At 45.8% G+C, this 13,857-nt stretch overlaps 1 protein-coding gene across 3 annotated transcripts in view; it reads left to right on the top strand.

The window, feature by feature from the left end:
- Positions 1-13,857, top strand: part of C33H2orf76 (chromosome 33 C2orf76 homolog) — a 71,472-nt gene that overhangs the window by 10,255 nt on the left and 47,360 nt on the right. The window contains exon 2 of one of the 3 annotated variants that reach the window (XM_043894436.1): positions 13,456-13,698. The exons of the other annotated variants lie outside the window; for them this stretch is intronic. The gene's annotated coding sequence lies outside the window, so the exon portion shown is untranslated. The remainder of the gene's footprint in view (positions 1-13,455; positions 13,699-13,857) is intronic. 3 annotated transcript variants of the gene reach the window in all.

Raw genomic sequence — 13,857 nt, 5'->3', positions numbered from 1 at the left:
AGGTGGGTTCTTTACCACTAGCATCACCTGGGAAGCCCAAAAAGTGAGTTTCAGTAAGGCCAAATCCAACTTTAGCTAGTGCTTAATATAATGTATGTTTAAAAATATTAACTTAGAAACAATTTATTTTAAAAAGCATCCTTCCTGGGATGGGTGATACAAAAAGTAAGTCTTGAATTTATCTTAACAGTATTTTCGGGCTTTCCAGGTGAGGCAGTGGAAACCCGCTCCAGTCCTCTTGCCTGGAAACTCCCATGGATGGCGAAGCCTGGTGGGCTGCAGTCCGTGGGGTCGCTAAGAGTCGGACACGACTGAGCGACTTCACTTTCACTTTTCACTTTCATGCATTGGAGAAGGAAATGGCAGCCCACTCCAGTGTTCTTGTCTGGAGAATCCCAGGGACGGGGGAGCCTGGTGGGCTGCTGTCTGTGGGGTTGCACAGAGTCTGACACAACTGACGCGACTTAGCAGCAGCAGCAGCAGATAACCCTAGTGGTAAAGAGCCCACCTGTCAGTGCAGGTAGAAGTAAGAGAGGTGGGTTTGATCCCTGGGTCGGGAAGGTCCCCTAGAGGGGGGCATGGCAACCCACTCCAGTATTCTTGCCTGGAGAATCCCTGGCGAGGGATTCCAGAGGAATCCCAGGCTCTAGAGGAGCCTGGAGTCCGTAGGGTCCCATAGTCCATAGGGTCACACAGAGTCGGACACAACTAAAACGACTTACCACATGACAGTATTTTCTGATTATGTGTAACATTCCTGGAAATGTTGCTGCAGTGACACTGACTGTTCTTTAGTAGAGTCTGCCACATACATTATTTGTGTATAGGTGGCTCTTGATGGAAATCACAAGGCGTGTGTTCTAGTCTTGTCTCTGCTGCTGAATTAGCTGTTATTCTCGACTCACATATCCTTTGTTTCCTCATCTGCAAAATGGGTGCAGCTGTACCTGCTTTGCTGATAAGTAATTGAGGATTATTAATGATATTTCTAAAGCATTTAGCACATTCAGAGTAGCTGTTATTCTCATCCTTATTGCAGTTTGTTAAAGCAAAAACCTTGAAGCATATTCATAACAAAATTAGAGATAACTTGCTCCAGTCCTTCTTAGAAGATCATAGAGTTGGGATTGAGGAGTCTGAGACTTTTCTTCATTGACACCATTGTAATTTTTCAGGGACTGTTTGCAGTACCATTTAATACGGATTGGTATAAAAACAGACAGTTACAGATTGTTTTTTTTTTGGGGGGGGCCTGGTTGAATCGTATTTCTAGACTCAATTCTAGTGTAAATATATGGAGGCTTCCCCACATCAACAAGCAGTTCTTGATGCTAGGAGGGTATCCAAAAATTCAATTCAGTTCTGACACTATCTGCCCAGATAGAATCAGATACAGTAGATAAAGGGCTCAGTTGCACAAGTCCGCCTTCCTCTGCAGAGGCCAGTCACACAAGTTGTTATCTGTGCTTTTGACCAGCTACAGCCTGGAGGTTCTGTTGACCCCTCCAATTCAGGATGTCAGCTGCAAGTGTAGGTTGCAGCCCATACTTCTGATCAATTGGCTGTAAATCAGAGCCACAACTCCCTCTTGGGGTTCTATTAGCTTGTTAGAAGAGCTCACAAAACTCAGGAAAACCTGTTTACTCACTAGCTTACCAATTTATTATAAAAGGATATTAAAGGATATACATCAACAGCCGGATGAGATACATGGGTTGAGGTCCTACAAAGGGACTTCTGTCGTCACGGCTGATGAAGCTGAGCATGGGGGCATGTGGAAGTGTTCTGGTTCCCCAACGTGGAAGATCTCTGAAAAAGGTCCAAAAAGCTTCTTTTGGAGTTGTTTATGGAGGCTTCATTACATAGTTATGATTGACTAAATCACTGGCCAGTGGTGATCGATTCAACTTCCAGCACAGGGTGGGACTGAAAGTTAGTTCTCCTGACCACCAGCCCCCAGTTTGTGTGGCTCCTCAAAGTCACCTTCCCTGGAGCGGTTTTCAGAAACTCAGGATGAGAGACCAAATACCATTCCATTGTTCAGGAAATTCAAAGAGACTTGGAAACCATGAGCAGGAACTGTGGATGAGGACCAAATGTATATATATTTCCTATAAATCATGACATTTCTGTGTAGTGAGGCTTCGCTGTAACTGTAGTTCATATGTATTTTGGACTGCACCCTGCAGCATGGAGGATCTTAGTTCCCTGGACCAGGGATCCACATCGGGCCCCCTGCAGTGCAAGTGCTGACTCGTAACTCCTGGACCACCAGGGAACAGCTGCTGTTCATATATTAATAGTTAGGTTACTTTCAAAAAGGAAAGTTTTCGTTTAAGCAGACAAATGTTAAAACTGTTATTCATGCCCCTTTATCCACTGCCTCCCTCTGTAAGAACACCTTTCACTTCTATATATGTCTTTGCAATTTGGCATTTGTGTTAGTCTCTTAGGGTTGCTATAGCAAAGTATCATCAACTGGGAGACCTGAAACAACAGATATTTATTGTCCCATAGTTCTGGGGGCCAGAAGTCCGAAATCAATGAGCAAGCCTGATTCCTTGTGAGGATTTTGAGAATCTGTTCCTTGTCTCTCTCTTATTTTCTGGTAGCCCTAAGCATTCCTTGGCTTGTAGAGGCATCACTTCAGTCCCCCATCTTCACATGGTGGTCTTATGTGCTTGTCTTTACAAGGCCCTCTGCCTTCATAAGGACGCTAGTCGTGTTGGATATGAGGCCCAGCCTACCCCAGTACGACCTCACCTTAATGAGTTACATCTTCAGCAACTGCATTTACAGATAAGGTCACATTCTGAGATACTGGGTAAGGGTTAGGATGTCAACTTAACTTTTCAGGGAGAACACAGTACCACCCACAACAACATTCACCTAAAAGTCAGAAATAAATGAATCGGTATTAAAAACAAGCGCTTTCCGTCATGCATTGTTGTTTTATAGTAGGGGAAAAGAGAGCGAAGGAATAATAAGTGGAGCCGAGTCAGTCAGAAAAGGTCCTCCTGATGGGGTTCCAATTACACTGATAGGGAGGATCCAGTTTTAGAAAAAACAAGAATGTTTCAAGCTAGAGAACAACCTGTTCTCTAGTTTCTGGAATAATCCAGAAATAGCTGGATGTATTGGAAGAACTGAAGGAGGACCAGTGTAATTGTTGAGCAGTGGCATAGTGGGGCAGATGGTGTCTAGGGCCAAACCATGCAGGGACTAGCTGGCCATAATGATGAGTTCACTTCTTTCCTTTAGGGGCTCTGGGGAGCCTGTGAAGAATTTTAAGCAGGGGAGACATATTCAGATTTACATATTAAGGAGATCACTCCTGCTGCTATATGTCACATGGATTGAGAGAACTGGACTGGTATTGGGACCAAGACCAGTTTCCATTATTTCAGTAGAGACAGTGAGAGTGGAGGCTTAGACTAGTGTAGCGGAATTGGAGAGAAATGGGGAAATTCAAGATACGTTTTGGGGAAAGAGCTGAGAAGATTTGCTGGGTTAGCTAAAGAGTAAGGAAGGAGGAATCCTCTGCTGATGGCTTGAGTAACTCGGTGTAATGGACTGAGATGGGGAAATTAGGATTAGGGGTTGGGGTCAGATTTAACTGCCAGGTTCAGTTTGGGATATGTTAAATGCATGGGGTGATATCTAAGTAGAGAAGTTAAGTAGCCCACTGATGTCCGAGTTTTGAACTTAGGTCTGAAATGTATTTGAGAGAGTGGTCATAGGAGCAGTAACATTTCAAGGTCTCAGAGAGGAGAGGAGCCTGGAGAAGATCTAGGAAAGGAGCAGTGCAGTAATAGACAGCTGGAGAGAGTGTGTCCCAGAGGCAGACAAGGATAAGCAGGTCCTTCAGCTTTGTTGAGTGCTTCTAAGAAGTTGAGTGTGATCAAAGGGATATGAAGAAAAGGAGAGAAGTGTATTCAGTGGATCCGACCTCTGCCATTTTAACTGAGGGGTGAGTGCGAAGTCTTTCAGTTCTATTCAGTTCAGTCACTCAGTCACGTCTGACTCTTTGCAACCCCATGGACTGCAGCATGCCAGGCTTCTCTGTCCATCACCAACTTCCAGAGCTTGCTCAAACTCATGTCTATTGAGTCGGTGATGCCATCCAACCATCTCATCCTCTGTTGCCCCCTTCTCTTCCTGCCTTCAGTCTTTCCAAGCATCAGGGTCTTTTCCAGTGAATCAGTTCTTCACATAAGATGGCCAAAGTATTGGAGCTTCAGCATCAGTCTTTCCAATGAATATTCAGGACTGATTTCCTTTAGGATTGACTGGTTGGATCTCCTTAGAGTCCAAGGGACTCTCAAGAGTCTTCTCCAACACCACAGTTCAAAAGCATAAATTCTTTGGCACTCAGCCTTCTTTATGGTCCAACTCTCACATCCCTACATGACTACTGGAAAAACCATAGCTTTGACTAGATGGACCTTTGTTGGCAGAGTAATGTCTCTGCTTTTTAATATGCTGTCTAGGTTGCTCATAGCTTTTTTTCCAAGGAACAAACGTCTTTTAATTTCATGGCTGTGGACACGGTCTGCAGTGATTTTGGAGCCCTAGAAAATAAAGTCTGAAGCTGTTTGCATTGTTTCCCCATCTATTTGCCATGAAATGATGGAACTGATGCCATGATCGTCGTTTTTTGAATGTTGAGTTTTAAGCCAGATTTTTCACTCTCCTCTTTCACTTTCATCAAGAGGCTATTTAGTTCCTCTTTGCTTTCTGCCTAAAGGGTGGTGTCATCTGCATATCTGAGGTTATTAGTATTTCTCCTGGCAATCTTGATTCCAGCTTGTGCTTCATCCAGCCCAGCGTTTCTCTTGATATACTCTGCATATAAGTTAAATAAGCAAGGTGACAATATACAGCATTGACGTACTCCTTTCCCAATTTGGAACCAGTCCATTGTTCCATGTCTGGTTCTAACTGTTGCTTCTTGACCTGCATACAGATTTCTCAGGAGGCAGGTAAGGTGATCTGGTATTCCCATCTCTTGAAGAATTTTCTACAGTTGATTGTAATCCACACAATCAAAGGCTTTGGCATAGTCAATAAAGCAGAAGTAGATGTTTTTCTGGAACTCTCTCGTTTTTTTGATGATTGAATGGATTTTGGCAATTTGGTCTCTGATTCCTCTGCCTTTTCTAAATTTGGAAGTTCTCAGTTTGCATACTGTTGAAGCCTAGTTTGGAGAATTTTGAGCACATCTTTGCTAGTGTGTGAGATGAGTGCAATTTTGCAATAGCTGGAACATTCTCTCTCTTTTGCATTGATCACTGAGGAAGGCTTTCTTGTCTCTCCTTGCTATTCTTTGGAACTGTACATTCAAATGGGTATATCTTTCCTTTTCTTCTTTGCTTTTCGCTTCTCTTCTTTTTACAGCTGTTTGTAAGGCCTCCTCAGAAGCCATTTTGCTTTTTTGTGTTTCTTTTTCTTGGGGATGGTCTTGATTCCTGTCTGCTGTACAATGTCACAAACCTCCGTCCATAGTTCATCAGGCACTCTGTCTATCAGATCTAGTCCCTTAAATCTATTTCTCACTTCCACTGTATAGTCATAAGGGATTTGATTTAGGTTATACTTGAATGGTCTCGTGGTTTTCCCCACTTTCTTCAATTTAAGTCTGAATTTTGCAATAAGGAGTTCATGATCATGAGCCACAGTCAACTCCTGGTCTTGTTTTTGCTGACTGTATAGAGCTTCTCCATCTTTGGCTGCAGAGGATATAATCAATCTGATTTTGGCATCGACCATCTGGTGATGTCCATGTGTAGAGTCTTCTCTTGTGTTGTTGGAAGAGGGTGTTTGCTATGACCAGTGCGTTGTCTGGCAGAACTCTATTAGCCTTTGCCCTGCTTCATTCTGCACTCCAAGGCCAAATTTGCGTGTTGCTCCAGGTGTTTCTTGACTTCCTACTTTTGTATTCCAGTGCCCTATAATGAAAAGGACATCTTTTTTGGGTGTTAGTTCTAGAAGGTCTTGTAGGTCTTCATAGAACCATTCAACTTCAGCTTCTTCAGCGTTACTGGTCGGGGCATAGAGTTGGATTACCATGATATTGAATGGTTTGCCTTGGAAACGAACAGAAATCATTCTGTTGTTTTTGAGATTGTATCCAAGGACTGCATTTGGGACTCTTTTATTGACTATGATGGCTACTCCATTTCTTCTAAGGGATTCCTGCCCACAGTAGTAGACATAATGGTCATCTGAGTTAAATTCACTCATTCCATCCGTCTTAATTTGCTGATTCCTACAATGTTGATGTTCACTCTTGCCATCTCCTGTTTGACCACTTCCAATTTGCCTTGAGTCGTGGACCTAACATTCCAGGTTCCTATGCAATATTGCTCTTTACAGCGTCGAATCTTGCTTCTGTCACCAGTCCCATCCACAATTGGGTGTTGTTTTTGCTTCGGCTCCATCCCTTCATTCTTTCTGGAGTTATTTCTCTACTGATCTCCAGTAGCATATTGGGCACCTACTGACCTGGGGAGTTCATTTTTCAATGTCCTATCTTTTGCCTTTTCATACTGTTGATGGGGTTCTCGAGGCAAGAATACTGAAGTGGTTTGCCATTCCCTTCTCCAGTGGACCACATTCTCTCAGACCTCTCCACCACGACCCAACCGTCTTGGGTGGCCCCACACGGAATGGCTTAGCTTCATTGAGTTAGACAAGGCTGTGGTCCATGTGATCAGATTGACTAGTATGCAGAGTACATCATGAGAAATGCTGAGCTGGAGGAAGCAGAAGCTGGAATCAAGACTGCTGGGAGAAATATCAATAACCTCAGATATGTAGATGACACCACCCTTATGGCAGAAAGTGAAGAAGAGCTAAAGAGCCTCTTGATGAAAGTGAAAGAGGAGAGTGAAAAAGTTGGCTTGAAGCTCAACATTCAGAAAACTAAGATCATGGCATCCGGTCCCATCACTTCATGGCAAATAGATGGGGAAACAATGGAAACAGTGGCTGACTTTATTCTTCTGGGCTCCAAAATCACTGCAGATGGTGATTGCAGCCAGGAAATTAAAAGATGCTTGCTCCTTGGAAGAAAAGCTATGACCAACCTAGACAGCATATTAAAAAGCAGAGACATTGCTTTGCCAACAAAGGTCCATCTAGTCAAGGCTATGGTTTTCCCAGTAGTCATTTATGGATGTGAGAGTTGGACTATAAAGAAAGCTGAGCGCCGACGAATTGATGCTTTTGACTGTGGTATTGCCAGGCTTCAGCAATACTTGAACCGAGAACTTCCAGATGTTCAAGCTGGTTTTAGAAAAGGCAGAGGAACCAGAGATCACATTGCCAATATCTGCTGGATCATCGAAAAAGCAGAGAGTTCCAGAAAAACATCTATTTCTGCTTTATTGACTACGTGAAAGCCTTTGACTGTGTGGAGCACAATAAACTGTGGAAAATTCTGAAAGAGATGGGCATACCAGACCACCTGACCTGCCTCTTGAGAAACCTGTATGCAGGTCAGGAAGCAACAGTTAGAACTGGACATGGAACAACAGACTGGTTCCAAATAGGAAAAGGAGTATGTCAAGGCTGTGTATTGTCACCCTGCTTATTTAACTTATATGCAGAGTATATAATGAGAAACGCTGGGCTGGAAGAAGCGCAAGCTGGAATCAAGATTGCCAGGAGAAATATCAATAACCTCAGATACGCAGATGACACCACCCTTATGGCAGAAGGTGAAGAGGAACTAAAGAGCCTCTTGATGAAAGTGAAAGAGGAGAGTGAAAAGGCTGGCTTAAAGCTCAACATTCAGAAAACTAAGATCATCGGATCTGGTCCCATCACCTCATGGGAAATAGATGGGGAAACAGTGGAAACAGTGTAAGACTTTATTTTTCTGGGCTCCAAAATCACTACAGATGGTGACTGCAGCCATGAAATTAAAAGACGCTTACTCCTTGGAAGGAAAGTTATGACCAACCTAGATAGCATATTAAAAAGCAGAGACAGTACTTTGCCAACAAAGGTCCGTCTAGTGAAGGCTATGGTTTTTCCAGTGGTCATGTATGGATGTGAGAGTTGGACTGTGAAGAAAGCTGAGCGCTAAAAAATTGATGCTTTTAAACTGTGGTGTTGGAGAAGACTCTTGAGAGTCCCTTGGACTGCAAGGAGATCCAAGCAGTCCATCCTGAAGGAGATAAGTCCTGGGTGTTTATTGGAAGGACTGATGCTGAAGCTGAAACTCCAATACTTTGGCCACCTGATACAAAGAGCTGACTCATTTGAAAAGACCCTGATGCTGGGAAAAATTGAGGGCAGGAGGGGAAGGGGATGACAGAGGATGAGATGGTTGGATGGCATCACCGACACAATGGACATGGGTTTGGGTGGACTCCAGGAGTTGGTGATGGACAGGGAGGCCTGGCGTGCTGCAGTTCATGGGGTAACAAAGAGTCAGACACGACTGAGTGGCTAAACTGAACTGAATTGAACATTCTTTAGCATTGCCTTTCTTTGGGATTGAAGTGAAAACTGACCTTTTACAGTCCTGTGATCACTGCTGAGTTTTCTAAATTTTCTGACATACTGAGTGCAGCACTTTCACAGCATCATCTTTTAGGATTTGAAATAGCTCAACTGGAATTCCATCATCTCCACTAAGTTTCTTGGTAATGATGTTTCTAAGGCCCACTTGACTTTTCATTGCAGGATGTCTGGCTCTAGGTGAGTGATCACACCATCATGGTTATCTGGGTCATTAAGATCTTTTTTTGTGTAGTTTTTCTGTGTATTTTTGCTACCTCTTCTTAATATGTTCTGCTTCTGTTAGATCCATACCATTTCTGTCCTTTATTGTGCCCATCTTTGCATGAAATGTTCCCTTGGTAGCTCTTATTTGCTTGAAGAGATCTCTAGTCTTTCCCATTCTATTGTTTTCCCTTATTTGCATTGATCACTGAGGAAAGCTTTCTTATCTCTCCTTGCAATTCTTTGGAACTCTGCATTCAGATGAATATATAAATTTCATTTTCTCCTTTGCCTTTGACTTCTTTTCTAAGCTATTTGTAAGGCCTTCTCAGACAACCATTTTGCCTTTTTGCATTTCTTTTTCCTGGGGATGGTTTTGATCACCAATTCCTGTACAATGTTAGGAACCTCTGTTCTAAAGTCTTCTTTAGAATAGACTGAAGAGAGAATGGGAGGTGGGGAATTGGATCAGCAGAGTAAACACACCAGCCCTGTGCTGGGGGCAGACACTATCTTCCAAGGCCATAGGCTATATAGATATCCTGAGAAAAGATAGCTGAGAGCAGAGGCCGCCAGTGCTTCTGCTCAGTAACATATGCAGAAACTCAGACTCATGGAAAATTGTCTCTGGCTAGGAGCCACTCCCAGGTGGCACTGGTGGTAAGGAACCCGCTTGCCAGTGCAGAAGATGTAAGAAATGTGGGTTTGATCCTTGGATCGGGAAGATCCCCTGGAGAAGGGGCAACCCACTCCAGTATTCTTGCCTGGAGAATCCCATGGACAGAGGAGCCTAGTGGCTACAGCCCACGGGGTCACAAAGAGTCAGACACCACTGAAGTGACTTAGCACGCCCGGCAAGAGCCACTCCTCATTTCTGTAGCATATTCCAGTGAATTTTCCTTTGAGTATGCCACTCTCTCAGCCAGTCTGGTTAATCTGCCGACAGGCTGGGACTAAATCAATTCTGTTCATCTCAGACAGCATTTCATTAGGACTACTGTCAGTAAGACTCCAAGCCGCAAGCCTAGGGCAACCTGCAGTATCAACCTCCGCCATACCACCAGCGTCCTGAGCAAATCCCGGAAACCACCCATGGGTCTTAGAAAACCAGGGGCCTTTCTCTTTAAGTTTCTGTATTGACCTTTCCTCTGGGTGCAAGACATCAATCTAGGTGCAGCAGCTTGTATTAGCCTTGTCACAGACTCCACCCTGGGCAAAAGGCAGGAGTCTAGAGTCTGCCACCCATAGCCACGCTGGCCAGTGAGTGAACCCTTGCTAACCTGCTAGCGAGGTGGTGTTACTTATCACTTTAGCTTAAGCTGGGGATGGATTTCAAACCACCTTTTCTGTTTGGATGGCTCACTGGGGGAAACTGCCCATAGGGTCTACTTAAGATAGTTAACCCTCCTGGAAGCTTTCCTGAGTTCCCTAGGGCTGTTTTGGAGAGATTGCTACCTCTAATCTAGTCTCCGGTAGTCTGAGATCTTACTCATGTGTGTTCTTAGATCTGTGTTTTGGGGGAGAGGCAAGTGGTCTGGATGTGCGCGCGCACACATACACACTCACGCATACAGTCAGTCACAGGCCTGGAGTGCATTTGGTATCCCTGGAAAAAAATTTCTTTACAGTTTGCAATTGGGACTCACATGGTTCAGAGCACATAGGTTGTCAGGGCCTCCAGTATGACCCTTGACCTTCTCAACCCAAATGTATCACTTGGGTTCACGTTATTGCACTTGGGCCTTGTTTTTGGAGGCACTGCCTGAGGGCCAGCAGTCGGTCTGTCTTGTTGGTTTAGGCTGCCCGCTGAGTGTCATTGTCTGTAACATGACGTGCTGAGCAACGGCTGTGGGGATGGGGTGGAGAAGACGTCTGGAGGTGTGGACAGATGTCTTGTATGAGAAGTACAGGAGCTGGGACAGATGTTCTGAGACACTTGTTTTCTTGGTGACAGTGATCACATTGGGGTCAGAGCCATCTGTCAAGGGGTGGCAAATTCAGGAGTCAGTTAAATTTAAAGTGCTTATACCAACTTTGGGGAAGCTTGTCAGGGTGTTTTGCTTCATGTGAACTGCTCCGGGGCAGTTCGGAAAGATGAAAGATCGTTAAGGAATGGTCCTTCCCACCCGTATCTCCTGGGGTACAGGTTGTTCTCTTCAGTGGTGAGGTTAATACCCTCCCTCCGCCTCCACAAAAATGTGTGTGTCCCATTCCAGGCCCGTGGACACCGCTGGGTTTGAGCTTAGCCAAACGATCCGTGAACTGAATCCAGGCATTTAGGGCAACCTCGTTGAACAGAGCGTCCTGCTGAGTCAGTAGCTGTGTCAGAGAGGTGAGGAGCCCGAAACGCAAAGGAGTGCCTCTGAATGGAGGCTGTCTCCCTTTGCTAGAGGCTCTAGTTTGCAAAATCATCAGCCACAGAGACTGGTACCTCAACGAGGTCGTTGGGTTGTGGGAACCAAAGTTAGAGGTGTATTGCAGCTTGTTGGACCACTTTTGATGCAGCCAGTTGATTTGGGCACCACTCAGGATGCTGCCTTGTAGGTTAAAAAGACCATGTAGAGTGTCCATGTGAGGACTGTATCAATCAGGATTCAACTGGAGAAGCAGCAGAACCAGTAGGGACAAAATGCACAGACACACACACACACATGGAATTGACTTACTCTGTGGTGGGGACTGGATAAGCAGGTTGGAAATCCGGAGGCCAGCAGTCAGAAAGCGCCCGTGAGGAGCAGACTGGACCCCACAGACACCAACCAAGGCTCGTGGTCCCAGGCAGCGGTCAGGAGGGAGGACCCAGGGGAAGGGAGAGCAAGTGCAGCCCTCACGGTAGTTTGGACTCTCTGAGCTCAGGGACGCCTACATCCTCCTGTGCTGTGCTTAGTCCAACTCTTTGCGACCCCATGGACTATACCCCGCCAGGCTTCTCTGTCATGGGGTTGGGGTTTCGCCAGGCAAGAATACTGGAATGGGTTGCCATGCCCCCCCTCCAGGGGATATTCCCAACCCATGTATCCAAACCAGGTCTCCTACATTGCAGGCAGATTCTTTACTGCCTGAGCCACCAGGAAGTCCTCCTAAAGGGCTTCTAACTGATTAAGTGAGGCCTGCCCAGGAAAATCTCTCTTTTGATTAAGGCCAGCTGATTATGGACTTTAATTGTATCTACAAAATGTATATGCTACAAAATGGTCACTGCCCCCTTCTTCCTCTGACATTCTGGAGAGAATATCCCTTGTGCATTCTGGGGACCATAGCTCAGCATGGCCATGATGAGCCACCCCAGGCATATACTGTCTCTAGTACCAAAAGAGTGTAGCAAGGTGCTAGGCTTTCTCTTTGGTGGTGGGAGGCTGAGGAGACAGCTGTTCTTGATCACCAAAGGGCTTGGGCATTGTGAATCCACCCACATAATCCCAGGAAGCTTTACTTGTTGAGTAGGGCCCTGGATTTGGCTCGCAGAGGTGGGGTAACAGCACAGGCAGGACGGTGGAGACAGGTGTCTGACTTGCCAGCCAACGGGACATGTTTTATATGTTGAAAACTTTGAACATCAATGGGTAGGGAGGGCAATTACATGTTGTCTTGACCCACCCAGTGATGACACACAGCAGGGGAGCTTCTCCCACTAGCATTTCTCTATAGCTCTTCCTCCTGGGGGAGAATCTCCTCTGGCACTGTGGACGGGGAAGTATTAAGGATATATAAGCATCATTTGTACAATCATGTAGAAACACAGCAATACTTTGAGTTGGCCTGAAGCACCCATCTGCTACATCATGTTAGTTTCCCTCTCCCATTGTGAATCTTGTCCAGATTCCGTGAGCTGAATCTGAGTACCTCCTCCTGCACAGGGCCAAGTAGGACAGTGACGTGGGTGCCTGTATCCACAGAGCCACAGGTGTTTGAGTCCCTCCTTTCCTTGGAGTTCTCCAGTGTGCTTGGGTGCATCAGGTCTTCAGTCTCTCTTGGGAGCAGAGAGACCTCAGGCCACCCCTGGTGCCTCTCCTAAAAGCAGATGTCAGGGTAGAGGGCCCAGGGCAGGATCAGAGTTACAAAGGGGTAGAGGAGCTTTGTGCCAGTAAGCGTGGGCGTGTGTGTGCTAAGTCGCTTCAGTTGTGTCCAGCTCTCTGTGACCTCATGGACACAGGCTTCTCTGTCCTACCAGGCTTCCCTGTCTGTGGGATTCTCCAGGCAAGAATGCTGGAGTGGGTTGCCATGCCCTCCTCTAGGGGATCTTCCCTACCCAGGGATTGAATCTGTTTCTCTTACGTCTCCTGCATTGGCGGGCAAGTTCTTTACCACTAGCGCCACCTGGGAAGCCCCACTTATCTTTAGTTTCATATGGCTGGGTGGCTATACATGGCTCAACTTAATGAATTTTTCACTTACCCAAGAGCTCTGCATCCTCACTGGTGACACAATCTGTTTCAGCTCTGAGGACTCTACTCAATAGCTGCAGCCACATTGCTCCTCATCTGGAGCCAGGGGCTTGTGCTTCACTGCCTCAGTAATACCCCTTCTTCCTCCCACCCGAGGGAGCGTGAGCAACAACAGAAGGTCCTCGGGCCGTTTGTTTCAGTCCTATCTTCTGCTGCTTGTCCTCTAAGGTTAATTAGCCCTAACACCCATCACTTGGAGAAGAACCTTTGTTACTGGATCCCAGGGAATCTTCTTGTGTACCCTAAGTCCATGGGACCCTTGTCTTTTCTGTTCCAGAAAGCCATGTTTCTGCCAGCATCCCATCCTTGTCACCTACTGTCAAGAAGAGATTTTACCCAGCTTGGAAGCCAGCACCTCAGCACCTCAGCCTGTCATGGTTTCCTGGATGCTGGCAGAAGACATGGGACTTGTGGTTCTGAGACAAAGGACTGTGTGTCAGCACAGCCAGCAGCATGAGCTCCCCGTCTGTGCCGTTGCCTTTTGCCCCATGAGTCCACAGCTGTGGAACCCTGAATTTAGGTAATCCAAATATTGCAATGTTTTTCAAAGAACTATAGCCAGCCTACCCAGCCTTAGCCCAGAGGGAGCCATTGCGTTTGTTACACTAGACAGGAAACACACCCGCCCTCTCTGCTGGAGGGGGAGCATGTCTGTCTTCCTGGACTGTTTGCTCTGTGC

The sequence above is a fragment of the Cervus elaphus genome, chromosome 33 (genome assembly GCF_910594005.1).
Source record: "Cervus elaphus chromosome 33, mCerEla1.1, whole genome shotgun sequence".
Classification (NCBI taxonomy): Eukaryota; Metazoa; Chordata; class Mammalia; order Artiodactyla; family Cervidae; genus Cervus; species Cervus elaphus.
The sequence above is the reverse complement of the archived record's forward strand: the minus strand, read 5'-3'. Positions and strand labels throughout refer to the sequence as shown.